Below are 9,878 nucleotides of genomic sequence, written 5' to 3'. Positions count from 1 at the left end.
AAAACCAAACCCTTCCAAAACTAATGTAATTAGAAAATTAGATATGGAAACTTCCACAGAAAAGTCCGTCTTAACCGAAAAACTAAACTATGATTTAAAAAAAGAAATTGCTTGAACTGTTAAAGAAAAATATTTAAATGTTATAAAATTAATATTTTTAAAATGTTTCTTACTTGCTATGGTGAGTTATCGGTACACAAATTTCGTGTTCAATAGGTGATCAGTTTTTTTTATTTACAAGAGCATTTTCTCTTTGCTTTTTAAATTTCTAAGAGTAACTCTGCAATTAAACTCTAATAGCTCAAATTTGGCAATAACAACAAATAGGCGTAAAATCAATGTAAAAGAGCTGTGAGGCTTCAATTAACGGTAAATTTTGGATTTACTTTTAAACAATATTCTATAATAACGTTACGTCATACAGAGGCTATTTAGTCTTATTATATCTGCGCTGGCGATTGTAGATGCAAATAGTTTGTGTTTTAAGAAAAGTTGACAAAGTTTACAAATTAAATTAAAAATCGCGCCATTTAAGCAAGTAATTACTTTCATATTGAGCTTCAAAATTTGGTAACGTCACGCCATATAGTAAGTAGTAGTTCTGAATTCCAATTCATTCATGTCTTATGCAGATGGATTCTTCGGGTAACGGTAAAAAATACTCAAATTGCTATAGGGAAAAACTAAATACTGACCAACCAAGGCAGGAGAGAAGCCGCAAAAAGCAAAAGGAAGGGCATCAAAGTATAGAAAAAAGGTTGGAGTCCAGCAAGCATAAAAATGATGCAATAAGAAAACAAAATTGTAAAAGACAACAAGCATTTCGCTTGAGAAAGAAAAATGAATGTGCTATAAAAGGTAACCCAGAAGCCAATCAGCCCTATAGATGCAAGCAAACAATAGGAAAGGCATTAAAAAAACCAAACTGGTTTGCCGGTCGACCCAAAGAAAAGAAGCTATATTGTTGACTTGTTATATAAAAAATATGTACCATATTATCATTGAAGGACGACTCTAACTCTGCAATACAAGAAAAAAAAACAGTTTGTCGTAGACTTTTATTCAAAAGATGATCATACCAATTCTAAATATTCTCGCGGAATTTTGTTCTCGCGGATTTTTTTATTCCCGCGGAAAAATTCCTCCAATTCTTTTCTCCTAGGGAGAAGAAAAAGTGGGGAATAGGAATTTCGAATTTTCGAAGTCAGCTGTTTTACCATCTGACAGTTCATTATGCATTTCTGCTTTTGTTTAAGGAAATAAAGTTTTGTGTCTTTTGACGAATTTATCGTAAATTAAAGAAAAATATACATAAAAAATGAATAGTATTGCATTTCATATGGTTGTGAACGAAATGATTGATGAAGAAGGTTCCCAGCAACACCAACAGAGGACTATAAAAAGAAGGTTGCGCGATAGTACCAATCCGTTGGAGTTGCCACAATCGTTTTAAGTATTAGAACATCTTCTGTTTTGCTTTTATATTTCATTAAATTTCTGGAATTTACAGATTTCAAAAGTATTATAGGGTTAACAAACCTGCATTTCGGTATTTGTTGGAATTTCTCACATCGCACACACGGCATCGCAAAAAACAATATGCGATATCGCCGCTTGTGAAACTGAGTGCAGTTTTAAGATTTTTTGCTGAAGGTGGGTATCAAACAGGAATCGGAAAAGATGTGGACGTTTCTTTAGCGCAACCCACCTTCAGCAAAGTTCTGGACGAAGTCGTTGGTACCTTTGAAAGTGAACTGTGCGAAAGATGGATAAGTGTGCCAATGAGCAGCGACGAAAGAAGAAGAATTTCACGTGCATTTTACGTGAAGCATGGGATTCCCAGTGTTATCGGCTGCATTGATGGAACTCATGTCCGTATCATCGCACCCGCGGAAAACAAGCATCTCTACTACAATAGGAAGGGCTACTACAGCTTAAATGTAATGTTGGTAAGCTATTTATAATAGTTCAATTGAAATATATTTGACTATGGCATTGTATTTTCTTAGATGTGTGACGATGAGCTGAAAATTCGGTACGTTGATGCTTCCCATCCCGGTGCCTCGCATGACTCCTTTATTTGGAATGTGAGTGAATTGAGAACTCACCTTGAAGACCAGTATTTGCAACGTGAAGCCAATTTTTGGTTACTGGGTAATAATAAAATATTCAAAATGTAAATATTTGTATTGATATAAGACTCTTTAAACTAGGTGATGCCGGGTATCCTTTAGAACCATGGCTTATGACACCACATCGGAGTCCCGACGAAGGCTCTACACAGATGAAATTTAATGAAGCCCATTCGAAGTGTCGCAACATTATTGAACGAACCAATGGGGTGCCGAAAAATCGATGGAGGTATCTCCTTGGTGCAAGAGAATTACATTAAAAAAAAAAATAAATGTAAGGCGCGATAACATCCGAAGAGATCTAAGGCCGAGCTTCTCTTCCAATTTGCGTCGTGCTCCTCTTGATTTTTCCCTACAAATTGGCCGGACGGGACCTACATGTTTTATGCCGACTCCGAACGGCATCTGCAAGGCAGATGAGTTTTCACTGAGAGCTTTTCATGGCATAAATACAATCGGAGCGCTTGCCAGACACTGCCGAGGGGTGACACCGCTTAGACAAATTTTCTTCTAATTGAAAAATCTTATTTCTAAAATTTTGATGTTGCTTTGCCTGGGAGTTGAACCCAGGGCATACGGTGTGATAGGCGGAGCACGCTACCATCACACCGCGGTGGCCGCAAAAAGCAGCAAAAATTGTAAACGTATGCTGCGCGCTGCACAACATATGCATACATTTCAAGGCATACACAGATATGACAGAAGTACAATCCACAGAAGAGCAGGCAACTCAAAACAGAAATCCAGATTTAATACTCTTGACTTCGCCTCAGTATTTGAACGCAGCGCAAAACATACGAAACAACATTGGAAGCTCGCTATAAATTTTAAGGAATGAAAACACATACTTTGAGCTTAATATTTTATTTTCTGTTTTAAATTCATTTTTTCTGCCTTTAAATTCAGGTATCACAATTTAGTACATTTTACGTAATTCCTACTAAAGAGTTTCAGTCTCATTTTCTTACAAAAAATAGAAATATCACAAATAGATTTTTTTTTGCTCGTCATAACACAGTCTTAAATTAAGTAATATTATAGTCTACAAAATAAAAATAGTTCACGTAGGCATGTATAATACTAATATTAATACTACTATGAAATAAAATAAAAAATAATTCATATTAAAAAAATTTACTAGTCTTATATTTTAGTAAATATTAAAAGGACTATTAAAAAAATCACAAATTCAGGTAGCTTGCTATATACAAGTGTCATGCGACTAGGTATTTTTCTATTATTTTTCTAGCTGGCGGAGCATAAGATTTTCCATTACTAAATTATGCCTTTTCAATTCATCTATTTCCTCTCTTTTTAATTTTTCCATTTCCTTATAATGCTTTTTATTAATTGCATATATTTTGTCAATCGCCCTATATATTTTTTTAAAATTTTCTTTTTGATCAGTGGAATCTGACACTGCACCTTTTATGGTATCACAGAGCTCGCGTTGAATTGACAATTCTTCTTGAAGAATGTCAGAGGAAGATCTCTTAGATGGCACTCTTTTTGAGGAAGTGGGCCTTTCAATCAAAGCATTTGGTGGGCTCTCATTCATACAAACACTAATAACTGGGTCATCATGCAATACCTCACAATCAATCCCTACCACAGTCTCACTCAATTCCTCAAATCCGTTAGCTAACTCACATTCACTCACTTGGACAATGTCGTCCACAACACCACTTTCCCTAACTGTAGTTCCATCTTCAATTTGAATGTTGCCATTAATTTGCTGCAATATCTTCTTCCTAGATGGCAGTCCAAATTTATTTCCCACTCCCTCCACGGATTCCTTCATACCGATCAACTCAAATATTGCCCGTTCTGTTGCGGAAAACTTGTATTCGTTATTTGGGTCACCGCCAGTGCCTCTGGAACTCTTATGGTTGTTCGCTGCTTTTTGACGCACGTATTTTTTTTGATCAGCCCTCACCTAGAACACATAAGTTTTAGTCAGCTTGTATGTATACAACTTTTTCATGAAAATAAGCACCTTTTTCCATTCTGCAATGCATTTTGCTGGTGGTCCGGCTGAGTTCAGCTCTTTCTCAGCTTTACGCCAAAATCTGTGTAAGGCTTCTTTGCCTCCTTTAAAACAACATTGCGCAATTTCCGGATGACTTTGCATCAAATCGATTAGTAGTTCTATCTGTTGCTTATTTGTACTTTTAGACCTGAAATCAAGAGTAATATAAGAGAATATTATTTTATTTATTACATACCTAATAAAATAAGTAATTTTCAATTCAAAAAATACAATTTACTTACATTTTTATGAAGCGTTCCATCGTTCAAGTGAACAATTTCTTTTAAAATGAAGGAAAAATCTCCCTCTCACTCACATTCATAATACCTACTTTTCTCCCATAACCGGTTTCCGCTTTTTCGAACATTGTTCAGAATACGAGGAAAGGGAGAAGTGAAAAAACTCTCACGGAATTTTTATTTAGAATACGAGGAATGGGAGAAGGGAGAAAACTCGCACGGAATTTTCGTTTAGAATTGGGCTGGATATTAGTGTCCGGGCCGCTGGTAGAAAGGAGACATTGATTGTCCATGGGGAAATAGTGGCCAAGCGTTTTATATTGCTTTCTTTTGCTGAGGTGTATGAACTCTACTAATTGGAGAAAAATATTAACTTCTTTAGCAAGTCTGCATTTTATGAATTGCGACCAAAATAGGTGCAACTATCATGTAAGGTACCACATAATATGTGTGTTTGTAAGAATCATGCCAACTTTGCTTTTATTTTGGAAAACAGTGTGGATGTTATAAAATCTTTTTCGTCCAACTTTGAAAATTTTTTCAATTCTGCTTGTTGCAACATTGAAAACGAAAAATGTATGATGAATAAATGCAAAAATTACGTTCAGGGTGTAAGAAATGAATTAGTGCCCGTAAAATATTGGCCATTGATGGATGAAGGTGTTAAATGGAAACATTGACGCAAAGTTTAAAACCGCATTGCATTGACATACACCGAAGGTTCTTTATCTGATCTTTTGTACGAACTAGATGCAGAGTTACCTTTGTTTAAACACCACTTTTTATTAAATGTTCCCAACAAAACTATTTCGAAAGCAAAAAAAAAATAACATTAGCCCAGAAGATCTAATTCTACAAATCGACTTTGCAGAGAATTCTAGGTTAACTTTTCAAAATGAAGTGCAAAGCGCACATTTTAGCTACCGTCAAGTTACCATTTTCACTTGCGTTGCTTGGCTGGTTGGCGAAGTAAAATCGTATGCTATAATCAGTGGCAAACTCACCCACAATAAATTCGACGTGTGCTGTTTTTTAACAAAACTTGTAGACATAATCAAAAAACAACATGGGCAATTTCAAAATATGTAGTATATTTTTTCGGATGGCAGTAGCTCTCAGTTTAAAAGTAAGTTTATTGCGCGAAGCCTGCAAGATTTTGTTTTTGAATTTGGTTGCAAAGTTGTAGAGTGGAGCCATTTTGCAACTTCTCATGGAAAAGGTGTGGTCGATGGGGTAGGAGCAACGATAAAACGAAAAGTTTGGCAGGCTACAAAAATAAAAAATATAATTTTGGATACTGCAGTTTCTTTTACCAATGTGCTCGAAATCATATCTTTGGAGTTAACTTAACTTACATTCCCACACAGCAAATAGAAAGGTGGAATGAGTTGCCGAAAATTCCTGGAATACATAAAATTCATCATTTATCAAGCAGCGAAGACAGGCAACTAAACGCAGCCGAGACTGCGTTTGCACATAAAAGTGTTGTATAATAATAAAATAAACTTTTAAAACGTTATTATTACTAATTTAAAATATTTTCAAATAAAAAAAAATACAAAAAATACATATTTTTAAATAAAATTCATGTTTTATTTTTAAATGTCAAATGTTATGTGCATATTTATTTGCATTATTTTTTCAAAACAACAAAATCACAGCACTAACCCCAATTGAATATCATGCATTCATTCAATTTGGAATTTCTACAAACAATTTAAAAATTGGAAAATTGGTATATCAACAAAGAAAATGTTAATGGATTTAATTTTAGTAACATAAAAAAAAACCCAAAAGATTTTTTGATATAAGAAATTGGAATATTAACCTTAAATATTTAAACATCATGGCAAGAAGTTTCACGCGAACAGTTCTACCCAATTCGAAGAATTATGCCTTTTCACAATTCAAGCCAAAGAGGACTTCCGTTTTTTGTAACGTCACGCCAGCCCATTTATTACCATATATAATTTAGTATTTTTAATTAATTTCCGTAAATTTTTTATTAAGATAAAGTTCACTTTATTACAACGCAACTGTTTAAAAAAAAATTTTCCGAAATGTTAAGTAAAGCATTTTTTTTTAACATTTAGTCATACAAATGTCACGTCACGCCAGTTTGAAAATACCCATATTCCAAAAACAGAAAAACAGCTAAACGGATTTCTAGGTGTTACTGGTTGTTACCGAAAGTTTATAAAAAACTATTCAAAGATTGCTTACACTATGATAAAGTATCTTAAAAAGAATTGCATATTCATGACCCAGAATACATAAGTAGTTTTGAAAATTTGAAAGCTTTAATTTCTTCTCACCCTATTTTAAATTATCCGGAATATGACAAAGAATTCACAATAACAACAGATGCTAGTGATTATGCATTAGGTGCTGTGTTGTCACAACAAGGACATCCAGTTTGTTACATATCGAGAACTCTAAATAATCACGAGCAAAATTATAGCACAACAGATAAAGAATTTCTATCAATTATTTATGTCGTGACTTATTTAAGACCTTATATTTATGGGAAAAAATTCAAAATTGTAACACATCATTTTCCCATTAAATACTTAAATACCAAATATAAAGGAAAAGAATGTTCACCGCGCCATGTTGTTGTTGTTGTTGTAGCAATGCTTCGCCCTACCTAACAGCCGCGACCGATCACAAATTGTCATCAATATCCTCAAACGGGAGTCCAAAGAAACTTGCTGTTTCAACAGGGATGGACCATGAGGAAAGGGGTTTTAGAGGCGTTGGTTACACATTACAATTAAAGAGATGGTTGGTGTCATGTGGGACACATTGCAAGCGGGGCATACATTTTGTATGTCGGGGTTGATTCTGGATAGGTAAGAGTTTAACCTGTTACAGTATCCAGAACGAAGTTGAGCAAGAGTGACACGCGTTTCCCTGAGGAGTATGCGTTCCTCTTCCGCGAGTTTTGGATACTTTTCTTTGAGTACTAGATTCACCGTGAAATTTCCGGCATAAAGGTCCGACGCCTGTTTATGGAGTTCACCAAGGACCTGCTTGTGTTTTTTCGCTTCATACGGCGGGGTTCTCAGGTGCCGTATTTCCTCAAAATGCTTACGGAGATGACTCCCTAAGCCCCTAGGCGGTGCTGGTTCATCAATCAGATGTCTGTTGGGATGATCAGGTTTCTGGTTATTCAACAGGAACTGTTTGGTCAGCATCTCATTTCTCTCCCTGATGGGGAGTATTCTCACCTCATTATGCAGATGGTGTTCTGGAGACATAAGAAGACAGCCCGTGGCAATTCTGAGAGCAGTATTTTGGCAGGCCTGTAGCTTCTTCCAGTGGGTAATTTTTAGGCTTGGCGACCATATGGGTGACGCGTAGCACGTAATCGGCTGGCTAATTGCTTTGTATGTAGTCATGAGCTTTTCTTTATCTTTTCCCCAGGTACTGCCAGCGAGAGATTTGAGGATATTGTTACGGCTCTGAATTGTCGGAACAATTTCGTCTGCGTGCTCACCAAAATATAGATCCTGATCAAACGTCACACCCAAGATTTTGGGGTGTAGGCAGTCGGTAGCGTAGTGCCATCGACGTGGATGTTCAAAATGGTCGAGATTTGGGACGTCGTTGTAAATAAGGTCGCCGAAGATTTAGTCGGTGATAATGCCAGGTTTCGCGAGGCGAAAAAACTGGAGAGATCAGGGAGGTAGCTGTTTATTTTATTGCATAGCTCATCGATATTTGGGCCTGGGCCTGTGACCATTATTGTGCAGTCATCGGCGTAGGAAACGATTGTGACTCCTTCCGGTGGTGAAAGTAGCTTAGATATGTAGAAATTAAACAAAAGTGGGGATAGAACACCACCCTCTGGCACCCCTTGTTTAATGCTCCTTGGTTTTGTTGTTTCGCTTCTAAATTGCACCGATGCCTGCCGACCACCCAGATAATTTGCGGTCCACCTTTTAAGACCTGGGAGAAGGGTAGACCCTTCCATGTCTTGCAGTAACGAGCCATGGTTGACCGTATCAAAAGCTTTTGATAGGTCTAGCGCTACGAGTACTGTTCTATGGTGGGGGTATTGATTTATACCGCAATTTATCTGGGTGTTAATGGCATTTAGCGCGGTTGTAGTGCTATAGAGTTTTCTGAAGCCATGCTGATGAGAGGCTAGCTGCAAATTTGCTTGGAAATAAGGGAGCAAAATGGCTTTTAGCGTTTTTGCCACTGGCGATAGGAGATATATCGGACGATACGATTCTCCTATGTTAGCTGGTTTCCCAGGCTTTAGTAGCGGGGCCACCTTGGCCATTTTCCATTTCTCGGGTATGACAAAGGTGGAAAGAGACAGGTTGAAGACATGCGCTAAATATTTGAAACCCTCCTTCCCTAGGCTTTTAAGCATCGGCATGGCTATGCCGCCTGGGCCCACTGCTTTGGATGGTTTAACACGACCAATGGCGTCCTCAACCTCTTTAGCGGTGATGGTGATTGGTGACGCGCTGAATTTGTGTTTATGTGCGTGTCTATTGGCCCTCCGTCTATCTTTGTCGACCGTAGAATTAATTATATATTGTCGGCAGAAAGCGCTCGCGCATTTTTTCGCATCCGACAGCACTTTGTCGCCAAAGGCGATGGAAACTTTGTCTTTGTGCTCAGTCGGATTCGATAGGGACTTTACGGTGGACCAAAGGTTACCCACACCGGTAGAGAGGTTACAACTTCTTAAGTGCTCCTCCCATTTCGCCCGCTTGTGTTCGTCCACAAGCAATATGATGCGTTGGTTTATATCCCTTATTTGGGGGTCGCCTGGATTAAGCTGTCTTATAAGGTCACGTTCTATCGCTAAGTTTGCGGCCTCCGCCGGGAAGTGGGGCCGGATTTCGGAAATTCTCCCGGTGGGAATGAAACGTGCCGAGCCGGATTTAATGACCTTACGGAAGGCACGCTCTCCTTGGCGGGCATCAGTCGGGATAGGAAGGGCAGCAAAGAGGTTGTCTGTAAAAGATTTATATTCTTCCCACTTTCCTTTTTTGAAGTTTATGAAAGTGCGTTTTTCGGTGACGATGAAGTCGGCGGTACGCTCGAGCGAAATAAGTATTGGCAGGTGGTCGGATGCCAATGTTACCATCGGCTGCCATTTGACGCAGTTTACGAGTTCTGCGCTCACGATTGAGATATCTGGCGAACTGTGATAGCTTCCTACCATACGTGTGGGGTGTCTCCGTTTATTGTGCAGCACGTCGTTTCTTCTATTTGATCCGCCAACATCTCACCCCTACTGTCCGCCCGCAGGTTTGAGTGCCATAGATCGTGATGGGCATTGAAATCGCCTAAGATGATGCGATTGTTGCCAGTGAGTAGGGCTCTGATATTAGGGTGGTATCCACTGGGGCAACAGGTGGTAGGAGGGATGTAGATGTTGATGATTTTTAAGTTTGCATCGCCTAACCGGACAGATAGGCCTTGACGTTCTAAGACATTGTCCCTCCGGTCGAT

At 38.0% G+C, this 9,878-nt stretch overlaps 1 long non-coding RNA gene across 1 annotated transcript; it reads left to right on the top strand.

The window, feature by feature from the left end:
* Positions 1 to 1,562: 1,562 nt before the first annotated feature.
* LOC137241759 (uncharacterized) lies at positions 1,563 to 2,316 on the top strand. The gene is made up of 3 exons (XR_010950023.1): positions 1,563 to 1,949; positions 2,010 to 2,154; positions 2,214 to 2,316. It is a non-coding gene; the product is annotated as an uncharacterized lncRNA (long non-coding RNA).
* The last annotated feature ends 7,562 nt before the right edge of the window (positions 2,317 to 9,878 follow it).

Source organism: Eurosta solidaginis, chromosome 1, assembly GCF_040869045.1.
Source record: "Eurosta solidaginis isolate ZX-2024a chromosome 1, ASM4086904v1, whole genome shotgun sequence".
Lineage (NCBI taxonomy): Eukaryota > Metazoa > Arthropoda > Insecta > Diptera > Tephritidae > Eurosta > Eurosta solidaginis.
This window is presented reverse-complemented; position numbering and strand designations above follow the sequence as displayed.